We start from the raw sequence: 20,157 nt of genomic DNA, 5'->3' as shown, positions 1-20,157 counted from the left end.
TATCATTTGAAAAAAAAAAAAACACATTTCATGACTTTTTAAAATTCATAACGACACAATATCTAAAATAAACTGTTTTAAATACCTAGGAGAATGGGTAACAAGCAGCACAAAAGAAAAGATAGCCATAGAAAATAGAGTACATAAAATGGAAAAGGCATACCAAATGATAAAAAACGTATGTAACAAAAAGAACTTTGTCGTGTAACGCAAAACTAAGACACTATCAAACAGTGGCAAGGTCTGAAAAACTATGCTGCAGTAACACTTACAACTAACAAGATTTGGGGATCTTGAAAAACTAGAAAAAGTTTAAAGAAGAATCCTAGGAAACTTTTGGGAGCTAGAAGTAACACTAATGTTGTATACAAATTAAGATCAAACAGAGAGCACTATATGAAAATAGAAAAGCTAACTGATGTAATGAGGAAACCAAAACTACAGTTTTATGGTCACGTATACCAAATAGATAATAACAGACTAACCAGGAAGATCGTCAATTTATTAAAGCTCACATGGTTCACTGAAATAGACAAAGATATTAAAAACAGAGGATTTATAAGGGGTATTCAAAAACAAATGAGCCAGAGTCTGGAATGCACAAACCGGTAACAGGAAGGTAATATCGTGGTGTGTGTAATGGGGTGTGGTTCCAACCAGAGTGTGGAAGTTCATAGCCCATTGCTAGAGGTCACGCATGCACATCACGTGACTATACAGAGCTAGCAGCAGCATGCATCAATCATCCAACACTGCCAGTCACATTTCAAACAGTGACATGGAGGTGTCAATAGAAGAGCAAAGAGGTGTTGTTCGTTTTCTGACAGAGGATGGAGTAGGTGAAACGAACATTTGTGAGCAAACACTGCATGTCCCTTGCAAGGGTCAAGGCATGGTACAAGCGCTTCAGGGAAGGACGGGTGTCGTTAGCTGATGATGCACAGTCTGGAGCATCACACTGCATTACCGATGACATCGTCCAGCTGGTGGATGCACTCATTACCCAGGACCACGAGTGACCGTGAAAGCCATAGCCGCTGTGGTCGGATTGAAAGTTGGAAGTGTTCATACCATCATGAAGGAATGACTGCACATGCACAAAATGTGTGCCCAATGGGTGCCCCACAGTCTTCAACCACACCAGGAAGCATGACGAATGGCCCACTGTCTTGGTCATCTGCGAGGCTATGCTCGAGAACGGAATGCATTCCTGGCACAAGTGGTGTCATCACTTCGAACCAGAATCAAAACGATAAAGTTTCAAGTGGAAGCATCCAGGGTCACCACCATGAAAATAAGCCAAGGCCATCCACATGAGTGCAAGAAGGGTTATGCTGATGTTCTTCTTTGGCCAAGATGGCCTCCTTCTGATTCACTTCTTGCAGCACGGGAAAACAGTGAATGCCCAGCATTACTTGCAAACTTTGACCACCCTTCACCAAGTGATCAAATAAAAATGACCAGGCAATCTCACCCGTGGGGTCATTATGCTCCACGACAATGCAAAGCCTCATATGGCCAACACAGTCACAGCACTCTTGCAGAAATTCAAATGGGAGGTTCTTGGCCACAATACAGTCTGAACCTCTCCCCTGTGATAACACCATTTTTGGTCCCCTTAAAAAGGCTCTGAGGGGCAAACTATTCACCTCGGATGACAATTTCCAGCTGTACGTGCGGAACTGGTTAACATTGCAGCCCCAGGAATTTTATGAGACACCCATTGACCACCTTGTGTCACAGTGGGACAAGTGTCCCAACAGCCAGAGTCAATACTTCTAACATACAGGTACTGGTTGCTGTAATTATGCCTCCAGTTCATTTCTTTCTGAACACCCCTTATAGAATGGGCATAATAGATAACAGAATACTTTTTAGATAAGCAACACAAAAGACAGATTTCAAGAAAGAAAGAGGTCTACAAAAGGAAGAAAGTAGACCCATTAAGAAAAGGAATGACACTCTTGAAGGATAAAGGAATTCTGGGAGCAACAAAAATTAAATACAAAGAAGCAGAACCAAAATTGATTTATTGTACCTTTCACAAGGATTATCTGAATAAATGAATAAAAATAAAGGCAATCATCGAAACATTTAGCCTCTGTGTTGATCCCATTACCCCAGATAACTTGCACACATGCAAATATAGAGACACGAATCAGTAACTGAGTCAAAAGACAATAGACTGACAAAATGTGGGACTTATGATAAAATTAGTTGACAATAGAGGCTACACAATAAAAAACCACAAATTTCTGATAGCTCTGAATGGTGCGCCATTAATAAAAGTAAATACAATAGAACACACACACAAAATCTTAGATATATTGATCCAAGCCAACACAAATTTACTATCTCCAGTTGCCCTAAAATAACCCATATGCCCAAATGTTTGAAAATTGGGGAGGAACCTCAAACAGTTCTGAACAATTGTAACAATGAAGGCCCAGTGTTACCTTAGTAACTGACACACAGTGTTTACACCTATGATAGCTACCTTAAAACTATAAAAGTCAGAGAACAATGTTTTACACATAAAAGATTTGCTAAGTAATTACAAAACTTGTACTCCACAAATTTCTAACACTAAAATTCCTAGACTCAGATGTGTTGATACACCTCTTGTATAGGGATTTCCAGACATCACTCCAAGCAAGTGTACTGATGGTTCCTTTGAAAGGACATGGCTGATTTCCTTCCCTATCCTTGAAACATTTCCGAGCTTGTGCTCCATCTCTAATAACCTCGCTGTAGAAGGGATGGTAAACCCTAATCTTCTTCCTTATTCTATAGGGAACAATCCAGAAGTCTTCCACTCAACCTAAAAGTCTTCCACCCACACCTTACTGTTAGATTTAACTACAGCTTATGTATTATTACAGTAAGGGCTAGATATCATATAAAGAGATAACAGTATACCTACTTACTTTAAAATGACTTAAATTATTTCATGGGGTAACAGTCCTTCCAAACATGGCACACTGAAATACTTAGGAATGCACAATAAGAGTTACACAATTGAATCTTACTTCTAGATCAAAGTTATACTATAGCTTCAGCTTGGATGCATCATTGGAAAAATGCCAATATAGCTAAATATTAATAAAAATGTCATAACAGAAGTAGGTGATAATATGTGAAGAGCAAAAGTTTAAAATCTCTTCAATACAGATGCCACAAGCAGGGATTAAAATTTTAACACCATATAAAGGAAAATGAAGAACATATGAAGTGTAAGAGTGGCACATCTAGAATTCAGCTTGATGAAATGCATCCATGCATTCAGCATGTAAACAAACATCAGCTGATAGGAGCCAGTAACATGTGTGGCAGGAAAAGCAAAAAGGCGTGTGATATCACCAAAAGCATAATGGTTGCTCCAGCAGAGACTGGTGGAGAGGAGATACTCTTCACAGTGTAATACATAGGTTCCACTTGTGGGGCAGGATAGAGATAGAGCACTGCATGTGGAAAGAGGGGAGAGTTGTGGAAGGGAAGAGGTGAGGGCAGTGCATCCAGTGCCCTCAGCCATGTGTTCATTCTCTAAAGGATGACCTCAATCATGGTAGAGTCCATGCAGGATACAGAGGCTGGGTTGCAGTGACCAGTATTCATTCAAAGTGCTGGGCGAGTTCATTCATTTGGTTTGGAAGGGGGTGTCAGCATTGTTTGCTGCTTTCAACTGGGAGCAATCACAGAATCGAGGCACACTCACTATAATCTTTCTCAAACACTTTTATAGAAAATATTTGGTAAAAAATTACATTTTTGCACTGCTTATAGCTTTATATGTGAGCTTCATAATGAGGTGCTCAGCATTTCATTACTATTTGTAGTTATTGTGACATTTGCATTTAAGTAAGACACTGTGTGAAATTAAAAGAAGTTTGCAGTGAAAAATAGGAGTTGCTAAGATATTGCATTTTGTGCATATTACATAATATGTTTTTGCTTACAAAATTTAACCAATCTCAAGAGAACTTACATTATGTAGCTTACTCATTTGTGATTGCAATAAAGTCAGAATGAAACATCCATAACATCCCTCATATCTCAGAAACTGTTTGGGGTATGGAAATGAGATTTTGGTAAATGATAGAATGCAAAGAGGAGAGTATTTTGCCACATGGTTAGTATCCAAAACTTCATTGACTACCATGGTATTCCATTAACTGCCAAATTTTTGATGGAAGAATGTAATCTCTAAGGACCATCAACAGCTGGTCAAATGACAAATGCAGTAGGTTTTGGAACAACATAAGTAAAGACATTATACATTTATTTTTGTACCAAGGATGTGCTTTTTCATTGGTTATTGACCTTATTTTTACTCAGTTCTCCACTTAATAAACCACTGTTTCAAAGTCCTCTCGAAACAGTGACTGCACAACATGTTAGTGAGGTGACATTGTGTAGCCATGCAAGTGTGTGTGAAGATGCTTCACTCAATATTTACAAAAAGTATGAGCATAGGCTTCAGTTTAGAACAGTGTTCCTCCAGCACTTTGCATTTCACCTACAGTGCCTGCCTGCAACCTTCACCACTACTGCTCTCCCTGTGCTTGCCCTGCTGACTGCATCAACCAGCCACATTATTCTACCTGTACTCTACATGTTTTAATGCACAGCTGATGGCACACACCAGCTACATGTTTCCAGTTATGTGTAAAAGAGAGTAAGACAATGCTATTTATCAGAATACCAAACACAAACATCAATTTGCAGAGAGATACTCAAAACTAGAATAGCCATTAGTTGAGATAAAGTACTCAGCATAGTGATTGTGATAAGGGGTTTACAGTGTTTGTGATCATTTAAAACCCATACTCCACATGAAAGTCAGTTAAACAGGTACAGTTACTTTGACCTACATAAGTTCTTGGCTAGAGAAAACCTACAGCTTAAAACACATGTAGTAAAAAAAAGATCTCTCGGTGAACACATAGAAACAAATTTATAAATATAAAGCAACAGAAATAAAGTGAAGTTCGAAGATTCAAAATGAGGAACGGGTAGTTTGATTAGTTAACTTGCTACATAGTGATCCTCATTATACCTCTATCTTCTAATACTTGTGCACTTCATCACCACTATTAATCTTCTTCACCTTATTAACTATTGTCTTCAATATACTTCATGCACATATCATCATATTAACATCACTTTCTCTCAGAGCTATGACAACACATTTTTACTTGACCAATATTTGGTGTCCTCGGGGGTAAGAGCAAAAGTAAATATATTCAATATAAGTGTAATTAGCTCTCTCATTATTAATCTTTTTCATCCATAATCATTGTACCTCGTATTACACCTCTTAATACATCATAGCTCCAACCACTAGGGCACATAATCCTTGCATGTATTGGATTAACCAGTTTTATATAGGCAACTACCACCTAAAGAAAAAAGGCATAGAAAGAGAAAGAGTAATGCAGACATAGGTATGGCGAGGTGAGGGGGAGGTGTGGATAGGGGGGGGGGACAAAATTTAATTTTTCCTTGCATGGTGGCACCAATCATGTACATGAGAGCGGTGGCAGGGCTGTGAAAATCATTAGACTTCATTCACCTTGACAAAGTAATATACCGTATGTACAGATTCATGAAATATTAATATGTAAGAAATAAAAAATGTAATCGTCTTTTTAACATTCAGTATAAGTGTAATTAACTCTCTCATTATTAATCTTTTCATCCTTAATTATTATACCTCATATTACATCACTTAATATACCATAGCTTCATGCACTGGGGCGCATTATCCTTGTAGAAGGAGAGAAGGAGAAAAATCTAATTTTTAGTCCCACAATATGGTATGTCACACAGCATCCTAGAGGTTACAGTGACAACGGATGTTAATCATGCTCTGACGACTGTGTATGCACCTGCAGACCCACAGTTACCGACTCTCAGTAGTAATCTGATAGACACAAATAAAATTGAGAAAATTAATGGTATGTGGCTTTCCTTCCAAGGTCTTGATGCTAGTATTACATCTGAACCCAGCCCTGAAACAAAAACTCACTCCTATCACTTCCTTGGCACACAGACAATTTTGATCCCATCCCAGATGCAGTGTAATGGGAAAAGAAGGAGGGTACCAACCCTTCAAACCCTAATGTCTGTTGAGGCAGAAAGCTATTCCCGTCAGTAGTCATGTAAACTGTAGTATATAGGAAAGATGAAAGAGGTCTGAAAGGATTGTGACATGAAAGCAAACTGGAAAAATGTCAAGACCAGCTCATTCACTCTGTGGGCATTAACTTGCAAGCTGCAAGGTTCTGGAGATTAGCTGATAACTCTGCCCAATATTCATCTTAAAAAGTAACATCCCAAAACATGTATCTACTCATAATGCTGCCCACAGACAGTATTTTCCCTATTTTTCCTCATGTTCCATGACTTAACTATCTCAAAATATTGCTGCTATGAGTACTAGATCTTACAAATTAACTTAAAACATACATTGATGACTAATGCCACTGGCAGATAATATACTTTCCACTGTTCTTCACACTAATCAACCAAAACCATATGGCTAACACAATGCAATAAAGTTTCGCAGGTACCAAATATATGCTCTACGTATAAAATTACACCTTGTAACAGATCACAATGAACCTCCTCCAAATGACAGTATCACAAAATACTCAATGCAGTCATTAATACCATAAAATAAAGTTATGTGCTAGTCTGTCCTTCATTATCTTAATCTTACTGTATTTGTACTTTACTTCACATCTTGATTTTCTATAAAAATTACAGCTGAAGGTGGAAACAGAAAATTCTAGTTAATACTGTGTATCTGAACTTTAGTTTCCTGGTCAGAGAGTCCTGTTTCCTCTCATTAATCAGAAGTTCAAGGTACTTAGCCAGTCATAGCACAATGTGGCATGTTTTCAGTGTGATGAGAGTTGGGTGAAAGATGATGGCAGCAATGACATATGTAAGCATTGTGGACTGCTGGTAAGTGCCACCCATGAGGTGCAGTGTGGGGTCAGTGGAGTTTTGTGGCAGTGCTGTGGCATAACACAATGTGCTCACAGGCATTAAACCCAGACCCTCGGGGTAAACAGTACACGTAGATGCACAGCAGCAGGCTACAACATTGAATGGGTGATATGTGGACATCACTGCTGCAGGTGGTGGCAAGATGGTGCTGCCAAGGTGAGGGTGGCACACTGCTGAGTGTTATGAGTCACACAATTAGGTGGTCAACTGCTTGGCCCATGGGCAGGCAGCTTGGCAGTGAGATAGTGAGGCCAGCCACATGGTAATCAGTGAAGCAACATCTCTGGGCAGTGGCATGATTTGCACACTTTGCTTATGTGAGCAGCACTAATGACATTGCACGGTGTTGGCACACAGTGGCAGATGAATGGCAGACCCAGCTGTGGCAGTGGTAGATGGGCAATGCTGGTGAGTAGTGACTGTGGATGATGACGTGCTCTGACAGCTGTCAACAGCACACACATATGCTTGGCAAGACCAGAGTGGCTGCACAACCCAACACATGATACAAACACCACATGCATGTGGATAACTTGTTGAGAGTGACATGCTCACTGTTGACGTGCAGTGACAGGAAAGTTCCAGGTGGCACTGTCCACCAGCCACAGCAGACAAATGGGCCTACAGCTGTGCCAGGTCAGGCCAAACATGCACAGTGTTCTCTTGGCTTTGCTGACTGGCAGGATGCAGGCTGCAGTCTGGACTTTGCTCCGGGTGCAGTGGAATGCACTAATGCAGTAAGCTCCAGACAGAATGGGAGGGCATAGTCACACTGGTGTCACTTTCTAAGTGGCCACGTAGTGTTGAACATGAGTGAAAATTTTGCCGCCATTCGTCAGACCCAGTGACGGAGGAGCCAAACTGCTGACACCAGTTCTACAGTATGTGAGCAGGTGGGTCAGTGTTAGAAGAGAGGTGGCTTGAAATAAGAGTAAAATACAGAAAATGATGACAGATTACATAGGCCTCACCTTAGGCTGGGAGTAAAGGACAACTGCCAGTGTAGGTGATTAAATAAGTTAAAGTATAAGAATTGTGAAAGGAGGCAGTTCATGTCCATGTGGATGGTGAGTGGTCTTGGGAACAAGGCCAGTGGCAAATGGTAGAAGCCATTGCCCTGGCTGAGAACTCAAATACAAGAGAGAAACGCAACTACGCCCACCCCTCTAAGAACCTCTAGCAACCACTCATGTGACGCGTTTTGACAGTCAACTACAGATGAATGTATCTACTTTATTCAGCAGGGCTGAGTGAGGTGGCACAGTGGTTAGACCACTGGACTTACGTTTGAGAGGACGACAGTTCAAACCTGGGTCCAGCCATCCAAATTTAGGTTTTCCATCATTTCCCTAAATTGATCCAGGCAAATCCCAGGATGGTTCTTTTGAAAGGGCACAGCCATTTTCCTTCCACATCCTTGACACAATCCAAGCTTGTGCTCCATATCTAATGACCTTGATCTGGATGGGATGTTAAACCCAATCTTCCCTCTTTCCTTTTATTGTGTAGGACACCAGCAAGGGTAGCATGATGTTGACTTCAGCAACCAACTGAAAATGTGGAATGATGCTAATGGATACAGGTTCAATCAGGCATCTACACCACTGTAATACTTGTGCATAAGTGTGTTTCAGACACAAGGCTATTATCTTCAAAATATTTTTCTTACAGAATCCCTAAAATATGTTTAGATTGGTTGGCCATCCTGTATAATATGACTGCTTTCACAGCTTGCTGGCCATCCTGTATAATATGACTGCTTTCACAGGCTGCTTTGATAGGGTAAGTTCATGTACCTGCCTTTTCCACAGGGTATGACACATGGGCCACAGTACTTGGATCAGGAGAAGCTAATGGACAAGCCAGGGTCTTGGGTTGGTTGGGTGGACAGCAGAGTACTACTTTGGGAAGGATGAGAAAGTGGATACATCTCATTTCAGAGTTATGTTGATATGCTGTCAAAGCCCTGGTAGAAAAATTGATGTAATAGCTTCTGTCCTGAGGGTTACAGAGTGTTGAATAAATCCCATGTTAGTAAAGCTAGAAGGTAGTTTCAGTCTATAAATGACTTGACAAGACTGTTGGCAAACTGCAAGAGGAATTGCATATCTCTGCATACATGATATCCTAGTGTAGCCCAGGCTCTACTACCAAGTGAGGTGGCACAGTGGTTAGCACACTGGACTCACATTCGGGAGGACAACGGTTCAACCCCGTCTCCGGCCATCCTGATTTAGGTTTTCCATGAATTCCCTAAATCGCTTCAGGCAAATGCCGGGATGGTACCTTTGAAAGGGCACGGCTGATTTCCTTCCCTCACCTGAGCTTGCGCTCCGTCTGTAATGACCTCATTGTCCATGGGACGTTAAACACTAATCTCCTCCTCCTCCTCCTAGGCTCTAAGTCAGGCACTTCTTGGTGTGGAATGGGTGACATTTTCCAAATGTGTAAAATTTACTATATCCTTTCCTCCAGTATGCCTACACCATCAGATATTTCAGTTTTCTGATATCATACTGCTCACTTCCTTCAGATTTTTATCTGTGGCGCCAGTTTTGGGACATCTCTTGATTGTATAATCCTCATAGTAAGTACAGCTGCATTTGAATACAGCTGCTCATTTCAGCAGGCTTTTTATAAACCTTCAGCAACTTTGAATCAGCTTCAATTGGTGATAAATTATCCAAAACAAATGCTTTCATGATGGCTCAGCACTCCACAAAATATGCACAAAACATTACTACTATGAAAAGCTGTATAAACAAAACTGCTCCATGACTAAAATTAACACTTAATTTATATTACTGTGCACGATGTACCTGTACGACAAAAATCAAAATTTAATTGATACCTTAAGAATCCCCTGACAACATGTAGAAATTGTCAGCACTGCAGCACATACAAAAAGTGATAGGTAGAAGTGCCATTCCCTTGGTTCTGGAATCGGTATCAATGGATTTACCCAATTTGGAATTTCTCTCTCACATAAAAATGAAAGAACTGAAGTCTGTTGTATACACTAGTTTCTATAAATGAAGAAATGAGAACAAAAATGATAGCTGGAAAAAATATAAAGCAATTAACAAAGAAGTTGAATAAAATATTATCCCACAGTAGTGTTGCTCAAAATTACTACATGAAAATAAACAATGCTGCAATGCAGTTGTGCCATTTGTACATAGACTACAGTGTGCTATTCAGAGAGGATCAGCAGATTCAAAATCAAATTTTGGCAACTGGATCTCCAAGAGGAAAAAGACAACCGTCATGTGTAATGAGATGCAGCATTAACGGCATATGGGTAAATCTGCAACCAAATCACATAATTTGGACAAATCACACTTTTAGTTATTTAGCCACAATTAAATATCTGGGAAAATTTGCTGCCATGAAAATACATAATGTGTGACAGTCAAAATTAATCGCAACAGCTACAAAATCCAAAAAATATTGTTTATAACAATGAAAATAATCAGTTATTGATAATATAATGCAAATGGACAGATAAAAAATCTACTCACCAAGCAGTGGCAGGGGAACACATGCACACAAAAGGATTTTAATTTCACAAGCCTTAGGAGCCAGTCAGAGACAGCAAAGGACTTGCAAGAGCAGTTGAATTGAATGGACAGTGTCTTGAAAGGAGGATATAAGATGAACATCAACAAAAGCAAAACAAGGATAATGGAATGTAGTCTAATTAAGTCGGGTGATGCTGAGGGAATTAGATTAGGAAGTGAGACACTTAAAGTAGTAAAGGAGTTTTGCTATTTGGGGAGCAAAATAATTGATGATGGTCGAAATAGAGAGGATATAAAATGTAGGCTGGCAATGGCAAGGAAAGCGTTTCTGAAGAAGAGAAATTTGTTAACATCCAGTATTGATTTAAGTGTCAGGAAGTCATTTCTGAAAGTATTCGTATGGAGTGTAGCCATGTATGGAAGTGAAACATGGACGATAAATAGATTGGACAAGAAGAGAATAGAAGCTTTCGAAATGTGGTGCTACAGAAGAATGCTGAAGATTAGATGGGTAGATCACATAACTAATGAGGAAGTATTGAATAGGATTGGGGAGAAGAGAAGTTTGTGGCACAACTTGACCAGAAGAAGGGATCGGTTGGTAGGACATGTTCTGAGGCATCAAGGGATCACCAATTTAGTATTGGAGGGCAGCGTGGAGGGTAAAAATCGTAGAGGGAGACCAAGAGATGAATACACTAAGCAGATTCAGAAGGATGTAGGTTGCAGTAGGTACTGGGAGATGAAAAAGCTTGCACAGGATAGAGTAGCATGGAGAGCTGCATCAGACCAGTCTCAGGACTGAGGACCACAACAACAACAACAATAACAGGAGCCAGTGGCTCGTTCTTCTGGCAGAAGAGTTGAAGGGGAAGGCAGAGGGATGAAGGGAAAGGACTGAAGAGGTTTGGGGAAATGGGTACAGTTTTGAAGTCACCCAGAACCACGGGTCCAGGGAGAGTTACCTGCTGGGATGAGAAGGAAAGACTGATTCAGTCTACGTCAAGCAGACAAGCATTTACATTATTAAAAAATATTGTGTAACATATATATCTACTCTCACTTATGTAGCTATCAGAACACTAAATACCTACTATACACACAACTATTTACATTTGTATCGAATCATGCATCATTTATTACCATGAAAACAACAGTCAAAGCTATACAGAAGACATAAAATCATACTGTAAATACAGTCCAAAGACAAGCAGGAAGAAAAGGTAAATGACTCACAAACTACTTAATTTGTGTTGTTCTGTGCAAAACAAAATTATATGTAGTCAAGACACTGCAGATGTATTTCAGAAGAGAGGCAAAAGAAAAATATGCAAATTACACACAAAATATTCAGTGGATGTTACCAAAAGCAAAACAAGGTAAATGCCTGGTTACATGTAACGAAATAAAATGACAAATAAAAAGTGAAAAAAGTTCAAATAAATCAGCAGAAACATTGTATGACAATGAAATGCGAATAACATGAAACTATTTGTTACTAATTGACAACTTTTCAATTAATACATATCATTCCTATCTAAGACTGGTACTACTACTTCATAATACATGATTCAGGTTTCTAGATTGATGTCTGGCAAAATTTTTTATATTGCATCATGGAACACAGCTCCACTGTTACCATCCCATCTGGTTTTGGTAGGATAAATTAAGCTCAGTAGTGGTGTATCCTGTTACTAGTGCAAGTGAGTGTGAGTAGACAAAGAGTAGTGTTGCCATGCATGTGTACTTAAATTAGCCACCAGTGGTAGCAGCGCGGCCCAGTTACTTGAGTCCACTTATAAGAAGCGTGTGCATAACACAGTCTCTACCACACTGTCCACTGGTGGCACACACTTACATACGTCCGGAGCAGCACTAACTCACTCTCATTATGTTCTTTTAGTTCGTATCACTCAAATCAGTTGTTCTGTGTATCACTTACATTGCACCTTCTATGTGATTCTTTTGTGTCGTTACATGTGAAATAACAAGAGGCTTATTTCTGTTATCGTTCATAGCTTTAATAATAAAGCCATATTTGTGTTATTTGGATTGTTTTTGTGCATTACTTGGTGACTAAACAATTGGCAACAAGTTTGGAACAGTTTCCCCATGTCCAGTCTTCAAGTACAGTTTCATCAGGTTTAGTCATTATGGATGCCATGCTACCAGCCCCAATTGAACAGTTCACTTTGGCAGTGTTCACTTTGTTGGCTTCCATTAACAAACAGGGTACCATTCCACCAGTTTATCCTCCATATGACGATTCAGCTGAGGATTGTGAAGCTTACCAAAAAATACTCAGACAGAATTTTTGGCTTTCAGTGTGACAGATTCAAATTCGTGCAAAGATTTATTACTCTTGTGGAGCCCATCTAAGGTGTGTCAATTATTGTGCCGGCTTTCCCTTTTACAAGAACCAATGGCTCTTACTTTTGATCACACATGAAGTTTATTGTCCAACTACCATTGCACACAAATGCTTTTCATAGCAGCGTGAGTTGAATTCTACCAGTGCCACAAGAAACAAAACCAGTCATACAGGGCCTAGACAGCTGAACTTCATGGCCTTAGCCGTAGTTGTCAGTTCACTGCTGATGCCCAAAATGACTCTTTCACAGACTCTATGGTGTGCAATGCAATTATCTGTTTAGCTCTGGACAAGAAAGTGTGCCAAAGGCTTACTCTGTGAAATAGCACAATCTTTTGAAGTTTCTCAGGCAGTGATTCACCAAATTGAAGCATGAGGCAATGTAGTAGTAGTGTCGCAAGATGTGCCCATTATGATGACAGAGAGCTTGCATGAGGAAGGGGCAATGGTGACCCTAACCATGCAGGTCAGGAACCAAGTGGACCAAGGCCACCATAAGCAGCCACAACCACCATAGCATCGGCATCACTGATCTATGTTTCCATCTTGTCCATTCTGTTTTGTCCAGCCCATTGTGTCCTAAGCACTGGGCTTCTTATAATACTTGACAGAAGAAAGGCCACACTGCCTCCACATGTCATTTGCTGAAGGTTGTTCAGGATATGGACGTGGATGTAAGCTGTGTGACTCCAATGCTTGTGATTTCTCCCAAGTTGTTTATTGAGTTAAGCATTTTTCACCAAGTGCTCCAGGTACAGGCTGACACAGGTACTACTATTGAATTCTCAAACCTATGTGAGTTTAGCCTCACTGCCATTGACACTGGTCATGTGGAACTTGTTCAGTTATAACAAACAGAGAATTGTGCTATTGGGAAAATTAACAGCATCTGCCTCTTACATGTCAGATCTTTGTTGCATTACATTTTTGGTGGTTGCTGATGCCTGTGTTGAGAACTTGTTCAGGATGGACGCTTTTCAGGCATTTGGAATTTTTATCACTGGTGCTGTTCTCTTTGTGTCCAGACAGGTACTGTATACTCAATTGGAAAAACTGTGTGAGGAGTGTTTGGAATTGTTTTTGAAAGATGTAGTGTGTGCTACGAATTTTTATGCTCAAATTTCTTTGAAATCCATGGCTCAGCCTCATTTTTGTCATGCATATCCTATTCCTGTTGCCTGGAAAGATCAAATGAAAGCAGAATTGGACAGACTGAAATCTCTAGGGCTGGCAACCTGTTATTGTTAGTGAATGGTCGTCTCTGCTGGCTGTAGTCTGGAAGCCATCAGGGAAACTTTGCGTCTGTAGTGACTTCAGTACTACTGTCAACATGCAGTTGATCATGGATATGTATCCTCTCTCATGCCAGGACAAACTGTTGGCAAAAATAATGGGTGGCTGTCACTTTTCTAAAATTGATATGCTTGAAGTGTATCCACAGATTCCTGTGGACGAAGAGTCTCGGCAGGCTCTGATTTTGAATACTCCTTTTGGTCTCTGTCAATATTTGCACCTTTGTTTTGGTGTGACCAACGCTCCTGCTAACTTCCAATGAGTTTTAGAGCAACTGACTATGCCTGTCCCAGGTTGCATTAATTATCTGGATGATACTGTCATCACAGGCTCCTCCAAGGATGATAACTTGAAAAATTTGTGAACTTTGTTTTTTGTCTTACATTCCACTGGCTTACGGTATAACCTCAGTTTTTTCAACCTTCTATTGTTTTTGCGGGGTTCGAGGTCCCATGGACTGGGGTTTTCGCTCTACCAGACCGCATTTCCGCTGTTACGTCTATGCATCACCCCTCATCCATGAAGGAGTTTCCGGCCTTCCTAAGGAAGATAGCCTACTACCATAAATTCCTGCTGGGGGGCAGCCACATTTGCCTACCTGTTACATGCCTTGTTATGCAAGAATGTACCTTTTAGCTGGAGCCCAGATTGTGAACATGCTTATCAAATGATGAAATCCAATCTACTCTGAGCCCCTTTTTTAGCTACATTCTCTCTGGACCAGCACATAGTTTTCGCAACTGATGCCTCATGTTACAGCCTAGTGCTCTGATATGCCAATGGCTCTGAATGATCCATTGCTCTTACCTCTAAATCTCTCAATCCGATCCAGCAGCATTATTCTCAGGTGGAAAAGGAGGCTCTTGCCATAGTTATGTTCTCCAGAAATTTCATGGTTCTTTTGTATGGCTCCAAGTTTCACCTTATTTCTGACCATAAATCCTTTGTTTCCTTGTTTAACCCTCACCCTTCCTTGCCCAACAAGGCAGCACACCACCTACACTGCTTGGCACTGTTCTTGTCTCACTACAATTTGAAATTCATTTTCGACCTAATCCCAAACATGCCAATGTGCACACCTTGTCCCAACTCCCTGGGGGTCCTGATCCCAACTTTGATTGGAAAGAGCTGCTTTTCTTCCATCTTGATATTGAAATGAGCTGCAGAAGAGGTTCCCAAATACGAGCTTGTGCATAGCAACTGACATTGCTGCCAACCAAGTTCTCTGCCAGGTGGTTTGGTTTGTTCAACAGGGCTGCCAGGTAAGCCAGCAGGTTGGGCTTTGAATCCCACCCTGTGCAACTATTTTTCCTTATGGTATCGCCCCTCTGTTTTTGATGGTGTTTTGCTGTTGTCCACGGAACATCTCTCTCCCACAGTAGTCATTCCTGTTGCATTACAATGCAAGGTTCTATGCCTTTCCCACCAGGACCATTGGAGAGTTTCACACACTAAACTGTTAGCTAGGAGACATATTTCTTGGCCATGAATTAATGGCAAAATTGTCCATTTCGTTGTGGCTTGTGAGTAGTGTGCCTGATAACAGGCTGTTCCCAGGCCAAATCTGTCCTACTCCACAACAGCTAAGGGAACGTATTCTTGGAGACTTTGTGGGCTATTGTGGATGCATTTTTCTGGTTTTCTTACATTCTCCAGTGTGCATCGACATCGGCTGAGGTCACAATTTGTATGCTTTTGAGGTTTTTTTCCCTACTGTACCTTTGTTTATGATAATGTGTCCAGTTCATTCCTCACACCTTTCAATTGTTTTGTTCCCATCACAGCATTCTTCATGTTATGGCCCCGCCATTCCACCTTCAATCAAATGGTGAGGGGGGAATGACAAGTGAGTACATTCAAGTCCCAATTGAGAAATATTTTTGTTGACTCTTTGCTGGACATCGCTCATCTGTATTTCCTGAACATTTCTTGCTTCATGCCTGTGGCAGAGTGGAGCCTGCTTGTGTTTCTTCATGGCAGGCAGCCATGCATGCTTCTCTACCTTCTGCAGCCTGCACTGCACCTGCCAGGGTTGGGTTTGTCCGGCCACTTCCAGCTGGGATCACCAGTATGGGCATAAGGGTTTGGTCGCTGGCCTGTGTGGATACCAGCCACTGTTGTTCACCACTGGGACACTGGCTTTGTAATATCCATACAACCAATGGGCTGGTGGTCTGCCATTTTGATCAGTTATGCCTCCCTTTGCCACCAGAAGCTAATGGTTCACCGATGCAGGCCTCATCGCCACAGCCCACCTCACCAACCTCTGCCTCAAGTCTATCATCACCTGCTGTGAAGGTTGTAATGGCATACCCTCCTCTAAAATTATCTTTGTTATGTATATAGAAATAACCAATACCATATATACTATCAATTCTTGTACTGGTGAACATTCTCGGCTGTTTAACAGAATGAATTTCATATGATTCTGTATACGATGTATTATGTTTTGGGCTAAAATATGTAAAAAAAATAATTTGTTAGTACTCTGTACATACAGTTAAAATTACTCTTCTCTTTAAAATATTTGAAATGATGAAATTTCTGGCATACTTCAAATTCATATTATTAATTGCAGAATCTAATGCTAAATTAAATTTATTTCTGGATTCATTTACAAAATAATGATATATTTTAGCAAAGATTTTTCTTTTGTCAAGAATGTTTGTAAACTCTTTTGACTTGTAAACTCTTTGGATTTGTGTGAGTACTGCAGAATGTCAGTAGTAGTACGCATGTAGAGGAGGCAACCAACGGGCTGCCTCCACCAGCCCCCTCTCTGTCATTGCCCCAGCCGTCATTGTCGGTGGGTGTAGCTCTGCCTCCTCCACAATGCTGCTGCTGCTGATGATGATGATGCAGAGATGGAGATGGCGCCCTTCCTCTGATGGAAAGGCATATACTTTGCTACTCTTGTCAACAAAAATGCAATTGACAGTTTTTATGAGATTGTGAAGTCAGTGTGATATAGAAGAATGGGATAAAATAAAAATAAAATATTCATAGCAACAGGCAAATCTTCAACACTTATTTAGTCAACAAGAACCTACAAAATCAACATTTCAGCCACAAGAATGCACCCCTGTACATAAAAAGTGGAGACAACAACAACAAGAGAAAATGAAAGTTTTTCTTTTGTATATCTTATGCCTCTTGAAGCTTTTGAAACTAATGAAGACACTAAGAGAATTTTAATAGTGATGTATGGGAGGGTAAGATTACAAGGTGCACCCATCCCATTGGTTGCCTCCTCTACGTGCAGCGTCCTGGGGATCCAGTTTCCTGGCACCAGGCACCGGTCCATCTCTGGCCATGGGTCTGTGCTGCCTGCTGTTCCAGTTGGGCTGCCTCCACCGGCCCCCTCTCCATCATTGTCTCAGCCATCATTGCTGATGGATACTGCTCTGCCTCCTCCACACTGGGGCCTGCTTGCTGACAATGATGCAGAGATGGAGACGGCACCCTCCTGCATGGTGCCATTGTCAGGCACCTCACAGGCCTACCGTCCTTGGTCGTGCGCACATCCTCACACATTCCGGCCCTGTACTCCGGTGCCCATCTGGCACATTGTCCTGCCCCTGCCATTGGCAACAGCTGCTGCTGCTGCTCTGGGTCTGATTAATGTCTCTCTTGTTGGGCCACTGGTCTCCTCCATTGCCTGGGCACCCTCTTCACAAAAGGGAGAGGTGTGCTGTATCCTGCTACTAGTGCATCTGCGTGTGAATGTGAGTGTACTGAGAGTGGTGTCGCTGCATGTGAGTACTTAAATTGACTGCCAACTGTGTCAGTGTGGGCCAGGCACTAGGAGGCTGCCTGTAGGAAGTGAGCCCATGGCACAGTCTTCACCAAGCCATCAACCTGTAACTCATGCCTGTATATGTGTGAGGCAGTACTGACTCACTCTCACTATGTTCTTTTAGTTTGTACGACTCACCTCAGTTGTTCTGTGTATCACTTATGTTGCATGTTCTGTATGATTCTTTGGTCTTATTACATGTCAAGTCATCTCATGACTTGACATGTAACAATACCAAAGAATCATACATTATTGTTCAGAGGCTTATAAATAAAGCCTTATTTGTGCTACTTGGATAGGTTTCATGTATTATTTGGTTACTACACAACGAGTGATAAGTTTGTAACGGTTTCTGTGCGTGTCATCTTTAAGTGCAGTTTCATCAGGTTTAACCATTATGGATGCCGTGCCACCAGCCCTTATTGAACAGCTTACTTCGACAGTGACCACTTTGTCAGCTTACATTAATAGTCAGGGTACCGTTCCACTGGTCTGTCCACCCACTTTTCCTTTGTGTGAAGATTCAGCTGAGGATTGGGAAGCTTACATAAAAAAGACTCAGACAACATTTTTTGTCTTTCATTGTGACAGACTCAAATTTGTGCAAAGTCATATTCCTTTATTTGTACTGTATTGCACTACTAGTGCACATGAATGTAACTGCACTGAGAGTAGCAACATTGTGTATGTGTACTTAAATCAACCACCAACTGTATCAGCACAGGAGGTCACTGGCTACCTACAGGAAGTGTGCACATGGCACACTGTGTACCGGCAACTTGCGCCTTTATATGTGCGGAGCAGTGCTGACTCACTCACACTATGTTCTTTTAGTTTGTACCATTCATTGTTCTGCATATCACTTATGTTGCACCTTCTGTATTAATTCTTTGGTCTTTTTAAGTCTAGAGTCATGAGAGTCTTATTTCTGTTATTGTTCAGAGGTTTATAAATAAAGTTATATCTGTGTTACTTTGGATCCGTTTACATATAACTTGGTTACTACAGGTAGTACCAGGATCCGTTTCGCATAGCATGATGATACATGTTGAAGGCTTTCACCAAGCAGATAACAAGCTCATCACACACATTTGAGAAGATTACAGAGGCTTTAAAGTTATCATCTTTTGACAACTTTTACAATTTGCTCTAACTACAACATTCTTTCTCATGTTGGTGGCGAACGTCAGTCAAAGTTTACCTGACACAGGTGTTTCACACTGTTCATGCCTTACTTCTGTCAGTTATCACTTTCTACATTAGAATGTTTTATTTAGAACAAAACTGCACAAGGAAAGAATATTTATATAATTTATTGATGGAAATATATGATTATACAAGCAAGTTTGAGTGCAGTATAGCAGTTGGTGCCTTGAAAGTGAAAAACAACAGCTGAGATAGTTAACTTGTTCAAGTGCCATGAAAGTATCTTTAATAGATGAATTATGATGAAGAGCCATTTCTGTTGAGAATCTCTGTAAGTTAATCAATTTATTTTTGCTCAATTCACAACTGGAATTTTTCACAGTATTTAGTATAGTATATTTCAGTTGCTGACAGTTTGAATACTTTTAAAGTTTTTTGAGCTGACAATATATTAAGTGCATAACAAGGTCATTCACCACTACATTTTAAGGCTTGGTGTACTGGGTAGCCAGGTGCTTAAGAGCATAGCATTCTTACATCAAAGGTAAGTTGTTATTGTATTAATAAAATATACTGTTTTTTTTTAAATTGTTTTCTGAATAACAAAACAGTTCATTCATCAAAAGTACAGTCATATTATATTAACAAAACCAAAAGAAAAAGCACAGTCATATTAAATGTAATAAAACAGATACGCTGAAGAAGAACCTCCAGCAGGTTGGACACAAACATACATAATTAGCAACCATAAGCTTAAGAATCACCGCAGATGAGTCTCTGAATAAATGTATTTTGTACACTGTTGGTCAAAGCTATGAAAATAAACTGATAATCACACTAAACAGGCAGAAAAGTGACATTTTGTCTGGTATTGAAACTTTACAGTGGAGAACCAACAAATAGAAATGTTGATATGAATATGAATTGAAAGATTTTTGGTAATTGAAAGTTCGCTGCATTGGTATTTCCCCTCCCAAACACCACACACACCAGAAGAGGGAGGGGAGGTCATCACA

The 20,157-nt window shown here is 40.5% G+C and overlaps 1 protein-coding gene across 1 annotated transcript in view; it reads left to right on the top strand.

Moving 5' to 3' along the window:
- LOC126457753 (uncharacterized protein KIAA0513) overlaps positions 1-20,157 on the top strand; it is a 242,545-nt gene that overhangs the window by 210,834 nt on the left and 11,554 nt on the right. The gene's annotated exons all lie outside the window — the stretch shown is intronic.

Source organism: Schistocerca serialis, chromosome 2, assembly GCF_023864345.2.
Source record: "Schistocerca serialis cubense isolate TAMUIC-IGC-003099 chromosome 2, iqSchSeri2.2, whole genome shotgun sequence".
NCBI classification, from domain to species: Eukaryota; Metazoa; Arthropoda; class Insecta; order Orthoptera; family Acrididae; genus Schistocerca; species Schistocerca serialis.
Note: the sequence above shows the minus strand (reverse complement) of the source record. Positions and strands in the feature narration are given on the sequence as shown.